Source organism: Petromyzon marinus, chromosome 63 (assembly GCF_048934315.1).
Source record: "Petromyzon marinus isolate PM22_M1 ecotype Great Lakes invasive population chromosome 63, UKy_Petmar_22M1.pri1.0, whole genome shotgun sequence".
Lineage (NCBI taxonomy): Eukaryota > Metazoa > Chordata > Hyperoartia > Petromyzontiformes > Petromyzontidae > Petromyzon > Petromyzon marinus.
The window spans coordinates 950,143-963,611 of record NC_133729.1 but is presented as its reverse complement, the minus strand read 5'-3'; the positions used below and the strand labels follow the sequence as shown (position 1 = coordinate 963,611).

At 60.7% G+C, this 13,469-nt stretch overlaps 1 protein-coding gene across 8 annotated transcripts in view; it reads left to right on the top strand.

The window, feature by feature from the left end:
• Nucleotides 1-13,469, top strand: part of LOC116955972 (uncharacterized) — a 214,648-nt gene that overhangs the window by 80,855 nt on the left and 120,324 nt on the right. The gene's annotated exons all lie outside the window — the stretch shown is intronic.

The following is a 13,469-nucleotide window of genomic DNA, read 5'->3' as shown; positions in this document are numbered from 1 at the left end:
GGGGTTCCCCCCCCCTCCCCCGCCTCCAGCAGGCAAACAGTCGCTCGCAGCCTTTCGGGACTTGGCCGAGTCGTCTTTGATCACCTCCTTTCATTCACGTCGACCGCAAAATTGTAACGAGGGTGAAGAAAAATCACGCGTGGACTCCCCCGACGCTTCACGCCCCCGCGGCCGACCGCGGAAGTTATTGAATTGGCGACGACGACAACGACGATGACGACGACGCTTCCCCTTTTTTCTTTTGTTTAAAAGCCGCACGACCGGATGACGTCGCGGGGAGGGAGGACCCCCAGCGCTGTCACTCCGCTGCTGGATGAAGGCATTCCCGCACACGGCGTCGGTCGTGGGGAGAGTCGGTTCACGCTCGCCATCCTGGGCGGCGCTGGTTGGTTCGGATTTCACTCGCCACTCCGATGTTGGCCTGGGCCCGTTGTGCGTGCTGTTGCCTCCCACACTCGGCCTATTTGCGTATGTAATATATTGTATACACACACACATATAGAAACAATTAATTGCTGTTAATCGATTAGTCTCTTGATGTTACACACCAAGACAAAGATCCCCCGTGTGTAGCCTTAGCAGACCGTTGGGGCAAGTGCTGTTAGAGAGCGCCGACGAAGGCCGGCACGGCACACGGCGGGGGCCAGGTGGCCAACGCGCCACGCCCGGCCGCCTTTGTCTCCCCAACGCTGATGTTTCCACGCCGCACCAGGCACTCGTTTGAGGGGCAGAGCCGACACGGCGGAGGCCCAGCACCGGTTCACACTTTCGCCGCCGACCGATGTTGGCCGTAGGCGGGAAATCGTTGGCGTGGCGCGCCGAGGGGCTGCCGTAGGCCTGCCGGAACATTCCGCGACGCGAGTCAAACGCGAGGCAGTTTCGGCCGCTGCCGCATCGCTTTTTTTTTGGTCGTCAGCGGGAGGCTTAATCCGAAACGCAATTGTGGTGGTGGGACCCCCCCCCCCGAGCCCCTGGTGCTGATACGCGCGGCACGGCAGTGGTGTAGCGGTTAGCGCGCCGCGCTACGAACCCGGCGCCGAGGAGCGTCTCTCCTCCCGAGCCGAGGCCACGCGGGCTACTCACTGCGGCCGTCTGCGGGAGCTGAGGCTTCTTGCCACGCGCTACCGGAGGTGGTGGTTGTGGGGGGGGGGAGGTGCTTGAAACTCCAAAGCTTGAGGGCATGAACTCTCAACCGGGCGGCCTCACCCCAGAAGCAGTGGCAGTGTTGGCCCGGTGGGTGGGTGCCCAGATTAGAAGTTAGAAATGAATGTTTGCCCACCCCACCCCCACCCTTTCGGGGTGTGGACGAGAGAGACGGGACGTAGAGCGGAGCGAGGCGCACGGGTGACGGCGAGAGACGCGGAGAAGCGTGCACGGAACGTTCAAGGTGTGTGGCGTGATCGGAGGGGAGATGCTGGATAAGATGCGTACGAGGGAGTCGTAGCGGAGATTAATTACGTCTTAACGTGAAACCATCTCGTCATGTTTGTTAGTTGTTTGAATTACGCTTCGTTATTAATTTTAATCCGAATTTTTTGTTTCATGAATGCCGGGCCCTTTGAGCTGCCTGGCAGGGGCGGAGGTGGTTGGTGGCGGGTGAGGTTCTCAACATTTTTGCTTGGCTTGCCTGTTTCCAGCGTGAGACTGCCGACACTTTGTAGCCGTGCGGGAAGCCATGCCCGGCGCAGCCCTGGCGCCGGCGGGCCTGACCACGGGCGCTGCTCGGCGGTACGGTTTGGAAAATCCACCGTAGATGAGCAGAGTGGCCGTGGCATCGACGTGACAGTGGTCGTGGTGTGACCTGGCCGTGACCTGGCTGTGACCTGGTTGTGACCTGGCCGTGACCTGGCCGTGACCTGGCCGTGGCCTGGCCGTGGCCTGGCCGTGGCCTGGCCGTGACGTCGCCGTGGCTGTCACCGGTGTCTCTTGAGACGGAAGCAGCCCCCCCTGCTGTGCTTTCCAGACCCCTCTCCCGTCACGGGTCAGAGGTTAAATTCGCTTGTCTCCGTTCGCCCGAGGTTGGGGGGGGGGGGGGGCAGAATCCGTCGTTGGCCGTGGCTGATTAACGTCGCTCATTCCCGTCACCGCCCCCAGGGGCGTCCGTAGGGGGGCTCTCGTTTGACTTCCCACCGTCGCCTGTCGCGACGCGGTGTCGCGGGAGGAAGGGACGTCGCGCTATCTCTGCGACGCAAAGCGGCCGTGCCGGGCCGCGCCGCGCAGCGCCGGGCCGTGCCGTGCCGGACCGTGCCGGACCGTGCCGAGCCGTGCCGGGCCTTGCCGTGCCGTGCAGGACCGTGCCGGACCATGCCGGACCCGTGCACCTTTGCCCGGGTTCACGCCGGGCTCTTGGACTCTTGGAGCGTGAACGTCGCCGGCGCGGACTTTCTCCGTGGTGTGGCTCGCATAGAGACCCATAAACTCACGTAAAGACAGACTCACGTAGAGACACATCGACTCACTTGAGACCAATAGACTAACATGGAGACCCATAAACTCACGTAAAGACAGACTCACGTAGAGACACATCGACTCACTTGAGACCGATAGACTAACATGGAGACCCATAAACTCGTGTAAAGACAGACTCACGTAGAGACACATCGACTCACTTGAGACCAATAGACTAACATGGAGACCCATAAACTCACGTAAAGACAGACTCACGTAGAGACACATCGACTCACTTGAGACCGATAGACTAACATGGAGACCCATAAACTCACGTAAAGACAGACTCACGTAGAGACACATCGACTCACTTGAGACCGATAGACTAACATGGAGACCCATAAACTCACGTAAAGACAGACTCACGTAGAGACACATCGACTCACTTGAGACCGATAGACTAACATGGAGACCCATAAACTCGTGTAAAGATGCCCATACAGACTGAGTAGTGATTAAACCGGGGCCTTCACACACACACAAGCCATTACATGAAAATTAGCTTTTCCAATTAATGCTTCTACAATGCAGACTCGTTGCAGGGCCTGTGAAAGGTGCCAGGCACCCCAAGTGGCAAGGTGGTAACTACCTCGCTGGCTTCATGTGTCTCTCCGCGAGTCTGTGTGTCTTTATGTAAGTTTATGGGTCTCCATGCGAGTCTGTGGATCTCTATGCGAGTTTATGGGTCTGTCCGAGTCTATGGGTCTCTATGCGAGTCTGTGTTTATGTGAGTCTGTATGTTTTTGTGAGTCTACGGGTCTCTATGCGAGTATACGGGTTTCTATGCATGTCTATGGGTCTTTATGCGAGTCAATGGGTTTCTATGCGTGTCTGTAGGTCTCTTTGCGAGTCTATGGGCCTCTATGCGAGTCTATGGGTGGGTCTCCGAATTTATGGGTCTTTCCGAGTCTATGGGTTTCTATGCAAGTCTATGGGTCTCTATAAGGGTATATGGGTCTCTATGCGAGTCTGTGGGTCTCTATGCGAGGCTGTGGGTCTCTATGCGAGTTAATGGGTCTCTATGTGAGTCTATGGGGGTCTCTATGCGAGTCTGTGGGTCTCTATGCGAGTTCATGGGTCTCTATGTGAGCCTGTGGGAGTCTCTATGCGAGTCAACGGGCCTCTGTGCAAGGCCGTGGGTCTCTGTGTGAGCCTGTGGGAGTCTCTATGCGAGTCAACGGGCCTCTGTGCAAGGCCGTGGGTCTCTGTGTGAGTCACAGGTGACGAGGCCGCGGCAGCAGGCTAAAGCCCGGATTCGAACCCGGGCCCTCGGCCGTTTTCCAGCGCTGCGCCTCCGAATCCCCGAGCCGCCAGAACTTGTTTTAAGCAGCGCTCGGGCAGCAGCAACCGCCTGACAATCGCCGCTCCGTAAACGTGTCCGGAGCGAGCGCCGTCGCTGAGCTGTGCAGCGTGGACGCGCGTGCGTGCCGGGCAGCCCGCGTGCGTGGTGTCGGCGAACACCCCGGGTTCGATTCCCGCTCGGGGCCATCGCCGGTGACGGACCTCCGCACCGGTTCTGGGTCCCCGCCGCCGAGGTCGTCGACTCGGCCGTAGGAATGAGTGCCTGGTAGCGGTGTCTCAAAAAAATAAAAATATTCGGCACCGGGGAGACGAAGGAGGACAAGGCGCCGTGTTGGCATTTCGTCAGGTCGAGCGGCGGGGCGCGGCGTGGGGGGCTCCCGACTCTTCAGCGTGGAAGGAGAAGGCCAAAGGGTTCCCTCTCAGAGCTCCTCCCGGTGGAGGGCCCTTCCGCCAGCGGGGCCTGAGCCTTCTCCCTCGCTGATACGCAGCGCTCGGTGGCGGAGCGGCGGCGGCGGCGGCGGCGTCGCACACCGCACGACGAACGTGACGGGGCCAAGTTCGACTCCCGACCTCGGCCTGCGTCAGCGGCGAGCGACATCCGGGCCGGTCCCGGCTCCCCACTTTGCCAATCCGTGCTTGGCCGGCGCGGTGAAGTATGGTCAAACACCCCGCAGCCAACACGGAGGGGCAGGCATTCAAACCAACGGTGGATTGATCGGGGGTTGTGTGCAATGTAAATATGCGTTGTATGTTCATGCTATTTACATGTTTTTAATGTAGTTGTAATGTAGTAGTATTCACATATGTAATATATTGTAGACACAGACATATAGCAAAAAAACACGGAGTGCAATTTACGTTAAAAAGGGTGGTACTGAACACACCTTGCGCACAGGCGTACGTACGTATATCAATATATTTATACTTTATTTTTCTACGTTTAATTTTTTTCTGGGGGGGGGGGGTGGGATTTATTAACGGTACGTGCAGCGCATTCGCGTTATACATTTTCATTATTAATATTTTGTAATTGCATTGGCCCGTGAAAAATGATATTCGCCACCCACCCCTCCCCTCCAAGATCCCATGCAAAAGGCCAGCGTCAAAAAGTGCGTACTGCTGCGGCTGCGCCGCTGTATTACATAAAGTAATTACGCGTGTAACCGCGGCTCGGAAATTTACGGCGTCTGGCACCGTTACCCCCCACCACCACCACCACCGCCACCCAAGTCTCTTCCTCCGTATGCAGATTCCTGCAGAGGCGATGCTAATGCCCCGGGGGGTTAAATCTGCGCGCGGGGCGAGAGACGCGCGGCAGCGGCGGTAGCAGCGGCGGCGGCGGCGGCGGTAGCGGTGGTGGTGGTAGCGGTAGCGTGCGAACAAAAAAAAACCTCAATTGTGCCAGAGCTGTAATTCTGCGCTCCGCTGCTGCATTGCGGTACAAGTGTCGCTCTCGCTCGCTCGCTCTCTCGCTCTCGCACGCACGCACGCGCACCCCACTCTTGTCGCTCACTCGCTCTTGCCGCCCCTCTCTCTACCCCCACCCCTCTCTCTTTCTCCGTGTGTCTCCGTCACGCGCCCTGACCGTTGTTGTTTTTTTTTCTTTCGCTCGTTCGAAAGCTGCCCGTCGCTGCGTTGATGTCCGCCTGTCCGTCCAACCCGTCCGCCTGTCAGTTTCGTCCGCTTTCCCTCTCCCCGCGTGTGGTTCGTCTCCCTGAGCATGCCAAACTTCTCCCCGTCTCTCTGAGCGCCGTCCGCGTCTCCGTCACTTGCTCCGTCTGTCGCCCTGCGTCATTCTGGCCGTCCGCATCGCTCCGTCCTTCTCTGTCTGTCTGACAACCTGTCTCCGTCTGTCTCTGCCGTGCTCTCTCCATCTCTCTCTCTCTCTCTCTTTTGTCTCGGAGGCCCAACCCGCTTGCCTTTTCATTGCCGCCTCTCTCCTCTCCGCCCGCGTCTTCTCATTATTATTTGCGGTTTTGCAGCCACCTTCCGTCATATCACTCAGGTCGGCGTGCACGGCTCCCTCTCTCATTCTTTTCGTTCGCCGCCCCCCCCGTACCCCTCTCGGTTTATCGCTCCCCCTTTTTCCTCGTTCGCTCCGCGCATGCATCCAGCGGCTCGCTCTCTCGCGCGCCCCCCCCACCCACCCACCCACCCCCACCTCGCCACCGCTCTCTCGCTCGCGCATTACGTCACGCTCGTCTGTGCCGGGCTGTTTTTTTTATATCTTTTTTTTTTCTCTTTCTCTGTTCAGCCGAGCTGCTCAGAAATTACCCCCAGACAGCCATTAAATCTGAAGCCTGCCTGGGGATTGGTACGGAAAGGTCACGGCGAGATTTCAGCAGCAGAAATTGCAGCCATCAAACTCATTGCCTGTCATAGGCGGTGCCTTAATTCAGCGGCGAAGAATCGGGCTCATCTCCCTCCCTGCCTCCCTCCCGAGCTCGCTCCCTCCCCTCCTTCCCCACCCTCGCTCGCTCGCTCCCTCCTGCGCTCTCTCCCGCCCTCCCCTTGGCTGTGCTCTGTATTTCTCCGTCCTCACCAGCCCGCACTTAAATTCTTGTTTCTTGTTGTTTATTTTGGGAAGGGAGAAACGTCGTGTTCGGCCGCGGCGTGTGCACGTGTGCGTGTACACGTATGTGTGTACATGCGCGTGTACGTGCGCGTGTACGTGTATGTGTGCGTGTACGTGTGCGTGTGCGTGTACGTACGCGTGTACGTGTGCGTGTACGTGTATGTGTGCGTGTGTACCCGTGTACGTGTGCGTGTACGTGTGCGTTTGTGTGAGTCTATGGGCGAGAGCGTCATTACGGGCCGCGTTAGCAGCGGGCGCCGCTATTGTGCAAGGCGGCGCTTTCAGCATCTCCTGTCTGCCCCCCCCCCCCTCAGTCCCCCCTCCCCCCCCCCCCCCCCACCGCTATCACAAGCGCAAGGTTGAATCGCGCGCACGGACGCGTGAGCGGTCGAGGCAGGCGTCATCTTCTTCAGCCATGACCTACCCACCGCTGGATGACTGCCGCTCCCCCAGCCATCACGGCCACACGAAGCAGTCATCCATCCGGCTCTCCCCGCGCGCGCTCGCGATGATCTCATCGGGCGCTCCATCTCCCCCGCCGTGCCACTCCCATCACCGGTCGCCTGGGCTGTCAGCCATCGTCGTCGTCATCATCATCGTCCTTCATCGCCCCTTCACCGATCGCCTTCCTAACCCAATCCTCGCGCATCGCGAATTTTAAACATTGGGGGGCAGGCGCGGGGGGTAGAGCCCCCCCCCCCCTTTTCCGACGACGACGTCGGGTTACAGGGCAGGGAAAAAACAAAGCGGGCCCATCGTCATCGCGATCGTGTGATCATCGTCGTCGTCATCGCGATCACCATCATGATCATCGTCATCGCGATCGTGTGATCATCGTCGTCGTCATCGCGATCACCGTCATGATCATCGTCATCGCGATCGTGTGATCACCGTCGTCGTCATCGCGATCACCGTCATGATCATCGTCATCGCGATCGTGTGATCACCGTCGTCGTCATCACCGTCATGATCATCGTCGTCGCGGCGCCGGGAGGTGCGCTCCACGCGGGACGCCGCTCCGCGCGGAGGAGGAGGGAAAAAAATAAACCACCGCCGGCGTAAAACGTCGGCAATTACCCCGGCACCGGCACTGGCACCCGCGCTCTAACCACCGCCGTGCTTGATGGCCAATCTCGGTGCCATTTTCTTCCCCGGCATCTCTCGAGCTGAGGCTCGTTAAAAGCCGCCCCCCCCCCCCCCCTGCGCTGATCGACATGGCAAACGGTCCCATACCACCACCCACCCACCCACACGCACAGAGATCTTGACAGAAATGTTTAATGGCCGTTTTTTTTTATTTTCCTTGTACCAAAGAAATAAAACCGGAGCGGTTCGTTAGAGGAGGCGGTGGGTGTTGGGTAAAGGGGTGGGGGTGGGGGGTCCCCACGGTTGTATTGTGTTTGTTCCTCTCCCGAGGGTTTATCATCAAGGTGCCCGTGCGCGTCCGTGGCGTGTAACCCGCCGCGCCTGCGACGTCTCGCGCGCCGCGCTCTCGCCCCGAGGCCTTCGTTGCGTTCGATGGCACGAGAGGCGAGCGGGTGCCCAGGCGGGCGAGCGGGTGAGCGGGTGAGCGGGCGAGCGGGTGCCCAGGTGAGCGGGCGAGCGGGTGAGCGGGTGCCCAGGTGGGCGAGCGGGCGAGCGGGTGCCCAGGTGAGCGGGCGAGCGGGTGCCCAGGTGAGCGGGCGAGCGGGTGCCCAGGTGAGCGGGCGAGCGGGTGCCCAGGCGGGCGAGCGGGCGAGCGGGCGAGCGAGCGGGTGCCCAGGCGGGCGAGCGGGCGAGCGGGTGCCCAGGTGAGCGAGCGGGTGAGCGGGTGCCCAGGCGGGCGAGCGGGTGAGCGGGTGCCCAGGCGGGCGGGCGAGCGGGCGGGCGAGCGAGCGGGTGCCCAGGCGGGCGAGCGGGCGAGCGGGTGCCCAGGTGAGCGAGCGGGTGAGCGGGTGCCCAGGTGAGCGGGCGAGCAGGCGAGCGGGTGCCCAGGTGAGCGGGCGAGCGGGTGCCCAATTGCGCCGGGGCGAAAAGAAAGAAATCTCCCAATGTGACAAAGGGGCAATTCTAGCGGCCAATGAAGAAGCGCTGCTTCGTGCCCGCGCCGGCCCTCCCGTATCGCTCTTTATTTATTTATTTATCGCGTGCGGTGGAGATGCCGCACGGTAGGGAGCCCCGAAGAACGAGCGGCGACGATGAACCCCCCCCCTCCCCCCACTCCACGCCGTCCCCCCCCCCTCCCCCCCCCCAAAACAAAAAACGTATCGCGCACCGCGTGAAAATAAAAACGACGCCAACAGCAACGTGAAATAATGGCGATTACCAAACCCAGCGGCGTGGCGTTGACGACGATCGGCGTCCGCCGCTTAGTCCGGACGCAGCCCGTTCGCCCGCCGAGGGTTTTATTTTTTATTTTTGCCTTGCGCGGCGAGCGAGCGAACGAAGCGGCGGTGTCACGCGCGGCTTGCACAAATAGAAGGGGGGCATTTAATTAGAAGGAGTGGTTGGATGCCACAATCTCATTACCGCTTCCCCCAAATTGGAAGCTTCCCCTCCTCGACCGGGAATACCGGGAACTTCCCCCCACACCCCACCCCACCCCACCCCTCCCTCAGCCCTCCCTCAGCCCTCCGCTATTCCCTGCAAAACGACCCCAGGGGAGCACAAGCGCCGTATCCGCAGCGTGCTCGCTGGCTCGCGCGCCACGTGCCCGCGTAGTTTTTGTCGTTGCGCGTGCGTCGTCACCAGGGCGGGGAGCGGCGGCGCAGCGGTCAGCCCGCCCGCCCGCCCGCCCGCCCCACGAACCCGGCGGCCCGAGTTGGACTCGATTCCCAGCTCGCGGCCAAAGCAAACGTCCGTGGCGATCGTGCGAGTCGGTCCGGGCCTTCTCTCGGTCGGCAGAACGAGCCTCAAAACGGCCCGCTCGGCGCGGAGAGGGCATCGCCGCTGGGGCGGCAGAGGCGGCCGAGGCGCGGTTATTCGGGCCGCGCCAAACGGCCCGCTCGGGGGTTACGACTGCGGCGGCGGCGGCGGCGGCGGCGGCGTCGCCTTCGTCCGCGGAGTTCGTCGGAGTCGTTGGCGGTTCCGCCGTGCGCCGCTGTGACCGCGTTTTAAATCGTCCCTCGCTACTCCCGCGCCGCTCTCTCGCCCCGCTTTCGATGCGTCGCCGAGACAAACGCAACGGGGCCGCACGCTCTTGCGATGGTTGGAACAAACGCGGGAACACGTGTCCGCTGGTTTTTCTTTTTTGTTGTTGTTAAGCGCTGGATGGCTTGAATTTTTTGCTCGCACTTTTGCTCCTTTTTTTTTATCGAGAATACAAAATGAGGCCGGGACTTATTCTATCCGTGTAATATTATTTCTTATCCCGTTTGTCATCCGCCGGTGGGTGAAGGCCGCTTCTCAGCCTGCGCCTTGGTCCTGGGTGGGTTGTTTGACCATGCCTCACCACGCTGGTCAGCGCGGGTTGGTGAAGAGCTGGTTGGATGTTGGTGGGTGTGAGTGGGTGTGAGTGGGTGGGTGTGGGTGGGTGGGTGTGGGTGGGTGGGTGTGAGTGGGTGGGTGGTTGTGGGTGGGTGGGTGTGAGTGGGGGTGGGTGGGTGTGGGTGGGTGAGTGTGAGTGGGTGTGGGTGAGTGTGGGTGGGTGTGAGTGGGTGGGTGGGTGTGGGTGGGTGGGTGTGAGTGGGGGTGGGTGGATGTGGGTGGGTGAGTGTGAGTGGGTGTGGGTGAGTGTGGTGGGTATGAGTGGGTGGGTGGGTGTGGGTGGGTGGGTGTGAGTGGGTGGGTGTGGGTGGGTGTGGGTGGGTGGGTGTGGGTGTGGGTGGGTGTGAGTGGGTGTGGGTGGGTGGGGGTGGGTGGGTGTGGGTGGCTGTGAGTGGGTGGGTGGGTGTGGGTGGGTGGCTGTGAGTGGGGGTGGGTGGGTGTGGGTGGGTGAGTGTGAGTGGGTGTGGGTGAGTGTGGGTGGCTTTGAGTGGGTGGGTGGGTGTGGGTGGGTGGCTGTGAGTGGGGTGGGTGGGTGTGGGTGGGTGAGTGTAAGTGGGTGTGGGTGAGTGTGGGTGGGTGGGTGTGAGTGGGTGGGTGTGGGTGGGGGTAGGTGGGTGTGGGTGGGTGTGAGTGGGTGTGGGTGAGTGTGGGTGGGTGTGAGTGGGTGTGGGTGGGGGTGGGTGGGTGGGTGTGGGTGGGTGGGTGTGAGTGGGTGGGGGGTTGACGTCTTTGGCACAGGTTGAACCCGAGTGATTGGGTTCACAGCCCAGTGCGCTAACTGTCGGCCCACTGCTCCCCCTCTGTGCGTCCCCACCACACACACGGTGATTGAAATGTGAAATTATTACCGATTCAGTCCCCATCCCTCCCCTGCGCACGGACCCACGGAATTAAACACTTGGGAGGCATTTTAACTCCGAACATTACATTTCCTTGATATTCTTTATCTCCCCCCCTCCCCTCATCATCATCATCATCATCCGCCGTTGTCTATCCACTGCTGGATGGAGGCCTCCCGACGTCCAATCTCATTGCGGGCTGGCGCGGCCGCTAAATCCATCTCGTCTCTGTGCACGAACCGAACTAATTGAGCCATCTCCGTGGGGTGTCTTCTCCGTGTTCTCCTGCTCGAGTTTGCTCTCCTGCGGCCGGCAATTTCCGTCACCGGGTCTCCTCCGACCGCCACAATTCCGTGGTGGAGGCTCGCGAAGGACGCTAGTCGGAGGGCGGAGGAGCCACGCTCACAACAACGGGCGGAGCACCGGGGCGGATAAACGGCGGCGAGTTGGCGCTGTCGGGCACAGGTGGGCGGTGCATCTGCCAGCCATCTCAGGCGGTCAACCCGTGGCGCCCGTGCTCAGTCCATGGCCTCCTGCCAGCGAGCGAGCCTTCGACACTTCAAGTGATAGCCTCAAGCAAGGTGCGCCTAGCCTGGCGCAAGAGAATCGTGGCGACGTCGCCGCCACTTCGCGGCGAACGGCCGTCCTCGTTGCCGCCGCTGCTGCTGCTGCTGCTGCTACTACTGCTGCTACTACTGCTACTGCTGCTACTACTGCTACTGCTGCTACTACTGTTACTGCTGCTACTACTGCTACTGCTGCTGCTACTACTGCTTCTACTACTACTGCTGCTGCTGCTACTACTGCTACTGCTACTACTGCTACTGCTGCAACTACTACTCCTGCTACTACTGCTGCTACTACTACTACTGCTGCTACTACTGCTACTATTGCTACTGCTGCTACTACTACTGCTGCTACTACTGCTGCTACTACTACTACTGCTGCTACTACTACTACTGCTGCTACTGCTGCTGCTACTACTACTACTGCTGCTACTACTGCTACTACTGCTGTTACTACTGCTGCTACTACTACTGCTACTACTACTGCTGCTGCTGCCGCTGCTGCTGCTGCTGCTGTCGCACAACCTATCCGCCCCGTCAAAGCAGCCCCACGTCTTGGGAGCACGGTCTCCCTCCCGGCACGGGCACCACGCCGCTCGTCGCACCGCGTCGCGGGCCGCGGACGTTGGGCCCACAGCCACGCCGGGACGTCTCTGGAACGATTCGCTACTGGCCGCACATTTGACGAGCTTGGGGGGGGTTGGGGGGGGGTAACAAAAGACGGTCCGACAGCACAGTGGGCCCGTCGCCGCTACGAGACCCGCCACGGTAGTTGAACAGCAAGGAAAGAAGACGCGCCACCACTTTCACAGCCCCCCAACGCCCCCGTCGCATTTTTCCGGATCCCCCCCCCCCCCCGCCACGCCGCGCGTTTCTTTTTGGGCTCGCGCGGCGCTCGCGCATTCTGGCTGCGGCGTGGCGTTGAGAGAGACGGATGGGTCGCTGGTAGCTGGCTAAAGAGACGCTCCCGGCGCGAAAAAGTCTATCCTTCGTGCATTAATCGCGGGCGCGGCCAAGACCCGGTATTGAGCGCTGTCGCACGCACGCAGCCCGATTATCCCCCATGATGGCATCGATCGCTCGACCCCTTCCACCCGACCCCCCTTCGCCCACCCGCCCACCCACCAACCCGAGCCCTTAACCCTCTCCGCCCCCGCATCCCTTGCCGCCGGCGCCATCGGCGAGCCTTCCCCACCCCCCTCCCCCCCCCGCGGCACGAACTCGGCATCGCCGAGCGAATTCTCCCGTAGCCGCGCCCGCCCGATGCCTCCCGCGACCCTCGTGGCCATTTGCCGGGTGTCCCTGGGGGGGGCGTCCCTGGGGGGCGCTCCCCCTCTGCTCTCCCACTCCTCCGCCCCCCCCCCCCCTCCGCGCTGCGGTGGTTTGGAGAGAATCAATCGGTTCCCGTCCGTCACACGGTTAACCCCGTTCCGTCTGAGCTCGTCCGTCCACCTGGGGTCGTTCCTGCCACAGCGGCCCTCTTTACGATTTTCAAACGTGGCCTTTGTATTTTTATATATGTATACGTGCTATTTTGCGCGTGGCCCAATATTGCCTTTCTTTTTTAAAAGCTCCACCGCATTTTTACCGTTGTTTGTAATTTAAACTCGGTGGTAGGCTTCCCCCCCCCCCCCCCCCACTCCTCAAAATGTTGATGATCAGGGCCACCGCCGCACACGGTGTGTTTACGTTTACGAAGTTTTATTTTAAGTGCTGGGGGTGGGGGGGCGCGTGGGGGTTCCCATCTCCGCCGATGCCACTTTTTGTCCGGCTTGGCAGCTCTGGATGGGCCGGGCAAAAAGCCATTAAGAGGGGGGGGGGGGGGCACGCTTGCCCCATCCACAACTCCGGGCGCGTGCGTCGCTGGAAACATTCACGGAGGGGGCGGCTCGTGTGCACGCGTGTGCCAACGCAGGCAAACAAAATCACATCATCATTGTTGTGATTACTGCTGTTGTTTTGTTCTGTTCGTCTCCTGTTACGCTTTGATCACCGACCACGATATTTCTCACTGCTATTAAAAGTCCTTTCTCCTCCTTCCCCGCTCGGCTGCCCGCGACATCCCGGTTTCTACCGCACGCAGCCCATGGGCACGAGCGCGCATTGCAGAACCTCTCCCTCCCAAATCTCAACTTTTTTTTCTTTTTGCCGTCTGCGAGATAAATCATTAAGGGCTTTCGAATTAAGCAACATTTCTCCAGCGCTGTCTCTCGGGGGCTCGGCTGGCCCCAGTGCATCGTGGGAGGGAAGAGCAACCTCGTTTGTGTAGTATTG